Raw genomic sequence first — 9,323 nt, forward strand, 5'->3', positions numbered from 1 at the left:
GTGCATGCCTGTGGTTCCAACTACTCAGCAGGCTGGGGCGGCATGATCTCTCGAGTCTGGGAGGTGGAGGCTGCAATGAGCCATGATCACACCACAGCACTCTAGCCTGAGCAACAGAGTGAAACCATGTCTCAAAAAAATATCAGATAGAACCATTGGAGTCCCTCCCTCCCTCCCTGTCTCTGAAATTTGAAATAAGGAACACAGAGTTTGCCATTTGGCAGCAGAAACAGAAGGCAAAAGGATTCATCAAGAGATCCATGAGGTAGAGTCAGAGCCATGGCAAGCTAAAGCCCTGTGCAAGCCAAACTTCTGAAAAGCAAAAACTGTCAGTAAGCAGAGGGACCCAGAAGGCATAAAAAGGAGACTGAAGCCAATATGCAGAAAGTAGCTGAGACAGGTCACTCTCAGGCTGGGTGGAAGGAAGACCATGGGTCCTGTTGCTGAAGTCCTGAGCCCACTGTGGATCTGGACCCACCCTCCTGCTCCCATTAGGGCTCTGCTCATAAATTTTAGAGAGATTTCTGCCTGGTGCCCACATTTCTCAATGTGGCTTGATTGAGACTCTGTTCTTTTCATCCAAATGAGCCTCCCCAAAACGGAAGCAGAAGAGTGGTGTGAAGTTCATCCATCCGACCCCACATACCGACCTTTGTGCTCCCGTCCTCCACAGACCAGAGATGTCACCAGGTACACAGATGGACCCTAGAAAAGGGTCAGATACCATAGCTGTAGCCAGTGCTAATTCAGGTCTGCTATCCATATCCAAATCTAAAGTGTACTTTGCAAATGAAGAGTCAAGGAGTAAATGGGAAACAGCAAAAATTCCAAAAAGTGGATTTTGTCAATAAGAACAGCCCCCAAATGTTCACTTATTGCTAAGTGGGAAGAGGGACGCTATAAAAAAAGTAATGTACATTACGACCAGGCGCAGAATCTCACGGCTGTAATCCCAGCACTTTGGGAGGCGGAGGCGGGTGGATCACTTGAGGTCAGGAGTTCAAGACCAGCCAGACCAACATGGTGAAACCCTGTCTCTACTAAAAATAAAATTAGCCAGGCTTGGTGGTGCACACCTGTAGTCCCAGCTACTCGGGAGGCTGAGGCAAGGGAATCGCTTGAACCCAGGAGTGGAGGTCGCAGTGAGTTGAGATCATACCACTGCACTCAGCCTGGGTGACAGGACGAGACTCCATCTCAAAAAAAAAAGTAATGCACATTATGTTGCCATTTTTGCAGATATGAGTGTGTGTGTATATATGTATATATATATATATATATATGATAGAAGACCAGAAGGAAATGCCTTCACTCATCATCAAATATTTAATATTTAGTGACATAATGGTGTGCAAAAATCTGTTCTCCAGATACAATACTAAACAAAAAGTGACACAGTTCCTACCCTCAAGGAGCATACAGTCCAGTGAGAGAGATCAATAGTAAGAAACAAACACACACACTGCAATCATTCTAAATGCTGTGAGGGAGATGCAGTTGGTGAAGAACCTTTATCAAGGGCAATTTGACACGGTCAAAGAGGTCAGCGAAGGCCTGTCTGATGACCAAGATGTGATGGGTGACCATGCACCACCCACATGAACAGCAGGGAAGAGTTGTCCAGCAAGAGGCCACAGCATGGGCAAAGCCCCATTGGAGGAGAGACTACAGCAAGTGTAAGAAACTGAAAGAAGGCCAAGTGGTTGGAGTAAAGAAAGTTTGGGCTGGGAATGGTGTGGGATGTGAGAGGTAGGCGGGGTCAGATTATCCAGCGTTTTAGGGACCAGGTTCAGGACTTTTGTCTTCATCCTACAAGCAACGGGAAACTACCAAGGGACCGGGGGAGCTAGTGGGGTGGGGCATGGAGATATAATCAAATTTGCAATTTGAAAATATCTGTCTCAGTATGGAGAACAAATTACTGAGGGCCAGCACAGATGAGGTAAAAGAGAAGAGAGCCAGTCTGGAATCTATCATACTAATCCAGGTGGCAGGTGATGGCAGCGTGAACTGGGAAGTAGTGTTAGGGACAGAGACAAGTAGAGGCATTTGAAGGCAATATCAAAGGTAAAATCATGGCTGGGCACAGTGGCTCACACCTGTAATCCTAACACTTTGGGAGGCCAAGGTGGGCAGATCACTTGAGGTCAGGAGTTTGAAACCAGCCAGGCCAACATGGTGAAACCCTATCTTTACTTAAAGAAAAAAAAAAATTAGCCAAGCATGGTGGCGGGCACCCGTAATGCCTGTAAATCCAGCTACTCGGTTGGCTGAGGCAGAAGTATAGCTTGAACCTGGGAGACGGAGGTGGCAGTGAGTCAACTTCACACCACTGGGCTCCAGCCTGGGCAACAGAGCGAGACTCCATCTCAAAAAATAAAAAATAAATAAATAATAAAAAACAAAGCTAAAATCAATAAGATTTGGTGAAGGATTGGATGTGGAATGCAAAGGAACAGGACTTTTCAAGAATGACCTGGGTTTCTAGTGTGAACAGTTGGGTAAACAGAGGTACCAACCCTCTGAAATACAGAACGCTGGAAAGGAAACAGGTTTGGGGGTGAAGAGTATGAGTTAATGCCTGGTTATACTGAGCCTGGAGAGTTTGAGACATTCAAGATGTGCTATCAGGTAGGATATTTAATATGCAAGTTTAGAACTGAAAGACATTTGTGTCGGAGATATAAATGAGTGTCCCAAAACATTTAAAGCAGTTATTTCTGGGTGATAAGCTTTTTTATGTTTTTTGTTTTGTTCTTTGTGTTTTTCCATTTTTCCCAGGTTTTCAGCAATAAACAATGTTTGGCGGTTTTTTGTAAGTGGAATCTAGAAGAAAACAGTAAAATTTTCCTTGCGTCTGTAGCAGAGGGTTCTGGGGGTGGGGGGTATACTTTACTTCTCATAGCTGGAATTGGTGATCTCAACAGGAATGTCCCTAGAGTCTGGAAAGCCAAATTAGTTTGGTGCTAATATCTCTTTGGCAACAACAAATTTCTCTTGCATGGGTCTGCTCAGATCTAGCCATCTTCCACATTGCAATTTGGTGTCTTGAGCAGACTTACACAACAAGAAAGGGTTCACCGTGTAGGTCAATGGTCAAGTTTGGGATCCAGGTGTCTCCTTGATAACTGAGGTGTTTTAAGGGGCCAAAAAACTAGCAGCCTTTCCCTCTTCATCCTGGAGAAGAACCAGTTGAGATGTAAAACAAAGAGTTAGGAGATGAGTACCAAATACTTAGTTCTAGCTAAGCTGGAGAGCTGAATAGTATGTTCCACAGATTATTCACACAGTTATGGCAACATTGAATCAGGGTTGGTTCCTGCCCCATTCTCATCCCCAGAATTACAAAGCAGAAAGTGCTGTAGAGTAGCCACTCCCAAAGGTGGAGAGAAGAAAAGGCTGGGCCATATACACAGCATCTATTTCCACCATTTTCCTTGTGGCAGAACGAGGGAGGAGTGTGAGAATGGAGAGAGGCCAGTAGTGTGAGGCTAACGCCGGGAAACATCAGGTGTGGAGGCAGCATCATGCTCACCAACACCCCTCTGAGTTATTGTATTTAGGATCAGGGTTTTTTGTTTGCTTGTTTGTTTGTTTTTGTTTCTGTTTTTGTTTTTGTTTGAGATTGAATCTCACTCTATTGCCCAGGCTGGAGCACAGTGGCACGATCTTGGCTCACTGCAACCTCTGCCTCCCATGTTCAAGCAATTCTGCCTCAGCCTCCTGAGTAGCTGGGACTACAGGTGCACTCCACCACACCCAGCTAACTTTTGTATTTTTATTAGAGACAGGGTTTCACCATGTTGGCCAGGATGGTCTCGATCTCTTGACCTCATGATCCGCCGGCCTCGGCCTCCCAAAGTGCTGGGATTACAGAGCATCAGGTTTATTAGTCAAACTCTACCACATACAGTGTAGTATGCTGTCCCATGTACATTTAAGTGGTCTGAGTCCCTGGTAACTAGCAACAAATCAACATTAACTGATTTTTAGCAGAAGCAGAATTTATTAACAGAATATTGGGGGTGTAAATCTCGCTTGCATCTTGGATTTAAAAAGAAAAATAATCCGTGTTTATAGCAACATTATTCACAATAGCCAAAAGGTGGAAACAACCTAAGTGTCCACAGACAGAGGATCAACAAAACGTGGCATCGAGAGAATAGAATATTACTCAACCTTAAAAAGGAAGGAAGTTCTTTTTCATTTTTTTTTATTTTTGTAGGTACGTAGTAGGGGTATACATTTGTGGGGTACCTGAGAAGTTTTGATACAGGCATGCAATGTGAAATAGGCACATCATGGGGAATAGAGTCTCCATCCGCTCAAGCATTTATCCTTTGAGTTGCAAACAATCCAGTTATGCTCCGTGAGTTATTTTAAAATGCACAATTAAGTTAGTATTGACTATAGTCACCCGATTGTGCTATCCAATAGTAGGTCTTATTCATTCTTTCTATTTTTTGTGCCCGTTAACCATTCCAACCTCCCCACCCCCGATTCCCCACTACCCCTCCCAGCCTCTGGTAACCACCCTTCTACTCTTTTTCTCCATGGGTTCAATCGTTTTGATTTTTAAATCCCACCAATAAGTGAGAACGTGAGGTGTTTGTCCTTCTGTGCCTGGCTTATTTCCCTTAACTTAATGATCTCCAGTTCCACCCAAGTTGCTGCAGATGACTGGATCTCATTCTTTTTTATGGCTGAATAGTAGTTCATTGTGTATATGTACCACATTTTCTTTATCTGTTCATCTATTGATGGACACAGGTTGCTTCCAAATCTTACCTATTGTAAACCGTGCTGCAACAAATACAGGAGGGCAGATCTCTCGTCAGTATCCTGATTTCCTTTCTTTTGGGTACATATGCAGCTGTGGGCTTGCTGGATTATATGGTAGCTCAATTTTTAGTTTTTTGAGGAACCTCCAAACTATTTTCCATAGGGGCTGTACTAATTCACGTTCCCACCAACAGTGTAGGAGGGCTCCCTTTTCTCCACATCCTCGCCAGCATTTGTTATTGCCTTTTGGGCATAAGCCATTTTCACTGGGTTGAGATGATAGCTCATTGTAGTTTCGATTTGCATTTCTCTGATGATCAGTGATGCTGAGCACCTTTGCCTATGCCTGTTTGCCATTTTTATGTCTTCTTTTGAGAAACGTCTATTCAAATCTTTTGCCCATTTTTTGATCAGATAATTACTTTTTCTTATTGAGTTGTTTGAGCTCCTTATCTATTCTGATTATTAATCCCTTGTTATATGGGTAGTTTGCAAATATTTCCTCCCATTCTGTAGGTAGTCTCTTCACTTTGTTGATTGTTTTCTTTTTTTTTTTTTTTTTTTTTTTTTTTTGAGACGGAGTCTCACTGTGTCTCCCAGGCTGGAGTGCAGTGGCGTGATCTCGGCTCACTGCAAGCTCTGCCTCCCGGGTTCACGCCATTCTCCCGCCTCAGCCTCCCGAGTAGCTGAGACTACAGGCGCCCGCCACCGCGCCCGGCTAGTTTTTTGTATTTTTAGTAGACGGGGTTTCACCGTGTTAGCCAGGATAGTCTCGATCTCCTGACCTCGTGATCCACCCGCCTCAGCCTCCCAAAGTGCTGGGATTACAGGCTTGAGCCACCGCGCCCGGCCTGTTGATTGTTTTCTTTGCTGTGCAGAAGCTTTTTAACTCGATGTGATCCGTTTGTCCATTTTTACTTTGGTTGCCTGTGCTTGTGGGGTATTGCTCAAGAAATCTTTGCCCAGACCAATGTCCTGGAGATTCTCCCCAATGTTTTCTTGTAGTAGTTTCATAGTTTGATATCTTAGACTTAAGTCTTTAATCCATTTTGATTTGATTTTCTTGTATGGCAAAATAGTAGGTAGGGGCCTAGTTTCCTTCCTCTGCATATGGATATCCAGTTTTCCCAGCACCATTTATTGAAGAGACTCTCTTTTCCCCAGTGTATGTTTTTGGCACCTTTGTCAAAAATGAGTTCACTGTAGATGTGTGGATTTGTTTCTCGGTTCTGATAAAATAAAGAAAATTTTGACATATACTACAATGTAAATGAACCTTAAGGACATTATGCTAAGTGAAATAAGCCAGACACAAAAGGACAACTACTGCGTAATTCCACTTACATGACGGACCTAGAGTTCTCAGATTCATAGAGACACAAAGCATGGTGGTTGTCGGGGGCTGGGGGAAGGAGGAAATGGGTAGTTGCTGTTTAATGGGTACAGAGTTTCAATTTTGCAAGATGAAAAATGTTTTGGGCTAGACTTGGTGGCTCTTGCCTGTAATCCCAGCACTTTGGGAGGCCGAGGCAGGAGGACTGCTTCACCCCAGGAGTTCCCAAGACTAGCCTAGGCAACATAGTGAGACCTTGTCTCTACAAAAAATTTAAAAAGTTTAAAAATCAGCCAGCCGGGTGCGGTGGCTCATGCCTGTAATCCCAGCACTTTGGGAGGCCAAGGCTGATGGATCACCTGAGGTCAGGAGTTCTAGACCAGCCTGGCCAACATGGTAAAACTCCATCTCTACTAAAAATACAAAAGTTAGCTGCGCGTGGTGGCAGGCACCTGTAATCTGAACCCAGGAGGCAGAAGTTGCAGTGAAGTGAGCCGAGATCATGCCATCGCACTCCAGCCTGGGGGGACAAGAGCGAGACTTTGTCTCAAAAAAAAAAAAAAAAAAAAAGCAGTCAGGTGTCATGGCTTGCACCTGCGGTCTTAACTACTAAAGAGGCTGAAGCAGGAAGATTGCTCGAGCCCAGGAGGTCAAGGCTGCAGTGAGCTGTGATGGCACCGCTGCATCTATTCCAGACTGGGCAGGAGAGCAACTCCCTGTCTCAAAAAACAAAACAAAACAAAACAAAACAGAGAGAGAGAGAGACAAAGAAAAAGAAAAATGTTTTAGATTGGCTGCATAACAATGTATATGTACTCGAACACTGCTGAACCATACACTTTAAAATGTTAAGATTTTAAAAAGTTGTAAAAATCAGCTAAAGAAAAGTACCTTTCTTTCTTTTTCTTTTTCTTTCTTTTTTCTTTTTTCTTTTTTTTTTTTTTTTTTTTTTTTTTGAGATGGAGTCTCACGCTGTCACTTGAGATGGAGTCTCACTCTGTCACCCAGGCTGGAGTGCAGTGGCAAGATCTCAGCTCACTGCAAGCTCCGCCTCCCGGGTTCACGCCATTCTCCTGCCTCAGCCTCCCCAGTAGCTGGGACTACAGGCACCCACCACCACGCCCGGCTAATTTTTTGTATTTTTTAGTAGATATGGGGTTTCAGCATGTTAGCCAGGATGGTCTCAATCTCCTGGCCTCATGATCCGCCTGCCTCAGCCTCCCAAAGTGCTAGGATTACAGGCGTGAGCCACTGTGCCTGGCCTCTTTCTTTCTTTTTTAAAAAATAATGTCAATTTTTATTTTGGATTCAGAGGGTACATGTGCAGGTATGTTACATGAGTATATTGTGTGATGTTGGGGTTTGGAATATGGATGATCCCATCACCCAGGTAGAGAGCACAGGACCCAATACCTAGTTTTTCAGCCCACAACCACCCCCCTCCCTCCTCTAGTGGCCCCAGAGTCTATTGTTCCCATCTTTATGTCCATGTGTACTCAGTGCTTAGTCCCTCTTATAAGTGAGAACATGCAGTATTTGGTTTTCTGTTCACGCATTAATCACTTAGGATAATGGCCTCCAGCTGCATCCACATTGCTACAAAGGACATGATTTCACTCTAAGAAAAGGAATTTTCATTCTAGGTTTAACATATTGCAAATACTAAGCAACGGGTATTCCAGAGTTCCAAAAGTATTTACACCAAATGTGTGTTTCAAAATATCCTTAGATGAAGCATATTGAACTTGGGCCTGCATTTGAAATGGAATGTTAATGAAAGTTAAGTACTGGGATATTTGAAGCCATCTAAGAAATTTTCAATTTATGTGTGAATTAGTTTCCTATAAAAGCGATATTAAAAGGTTGATTACATTGTCCCCAAAAGGTAGCCATAAAGGATATTTTGGGGAAAGAAGGAAGATTTGAATATGAACTATGTTCGGTGATATTATACCAAGGTTGTGTTTCTTGGATGTGATGGTGGCATTGTGATTATGCCAGAGGATGTTCTCAGGAGACACGCGCTCTTTTAACAGTGAAGCGTCATAACATCGGCCATGTACTTTCAAGCAGTTCGACAAAAGGAAATATTTTATATAAAAAGAGAGATCAAGCAAATAATATATGGGCTCTCATTATAGTATTCTTTTATTTATTTATTTATTTTAATTTTTTTGAGACAGAGTTTCACTCTTGTTGCACAGGCTAGAGTGCAATGGCACCATCTCAACTCACTGCAACCTCCACCTTCCAGGTTCAAGCGATGTTCATGCCTCAGTCTCCCAAGTAGCTGGGATTACAGGCATGTGCCACCACGCCCAGCTAATTTTGTATTTTCAGTACAGACAGGGTTTCACCATGTTGGTCAGGCTGGTCTCAAACTCCTGACCTCAGGTGATCCACCTGCCTCGGCCTCCCAAAGTGCTGGGTTTACAGGCATGAGCCACTGCATCCAGCCACTTTTATATTTTAAATGTAAAGTGTTTGCGGGATCATATGGGGGTCACACAAAAATCCAACATGGAGGAAGAACTAGACTTGAAAGATGCAGCCAAGAACGAGGCTCAAAATCACTCTAAAGGACTTGCCTGGCGAGGATACCACTCTCATCATCCCCCAGTGTGAGATGCTGCAGTTTGCACCACCGACCCTGCTGGTACCGAGCACTGGATGCCACTGCTACCTACACCCACTGTCATTGCTTCCCCAGGAACTCAATCTTACAACAACCTCCAATTGAGTAAATAAATCCCCCCAAGTGATGGTCACCTCTGGGTGTGCTGGCGCCATTAGAATTAATGTTGTGAACCTGATCAGCTAAGGACAAGACCAAGGTACACGGGGCAGGAACTTAAGGGCCAGGGATTTCTAATCACTCTTATTCTGAAGCAGCCAGGTGGCCTTTCCATCTTTAAGACACTTCATCTGGAGTAAAGAAATCTGTTCAAGTCTGTTTGAACTCTCAAGTTATAGAATTTTAATATACTTTTAGATGAGAGAGGGGAAAATGAGGAAAATAATAGGTTAATAAAATCTGCTTTTTCACTCTCCATTTTAAGGAAAGCTTTCATATATTTTCATGGGAGTATTGTCCACATTATTCAGAGATCACTGAATTAACCAAAGTTCTTCTAGACTTAACGTCTTGGAACCTGATATAATAAATACGACACAGTAGCTCTAATGTTTTATAATCCTGAAAAAATTA

This window comes from Macaca thibetana, chromosome 2 (genome assembly GCF_024542745.1).
Source record: "Macaca thibetana thibetana isolate TM-01 chromosome 2, ASM2454274v1, whole genome shotgun sequence".
Taxonomy (NCBI): Eukaryota; Metazoa; Chordata; class Mammalia; order Primates; family Cercopithecidae; genus Macaca; species Macaca thibetana.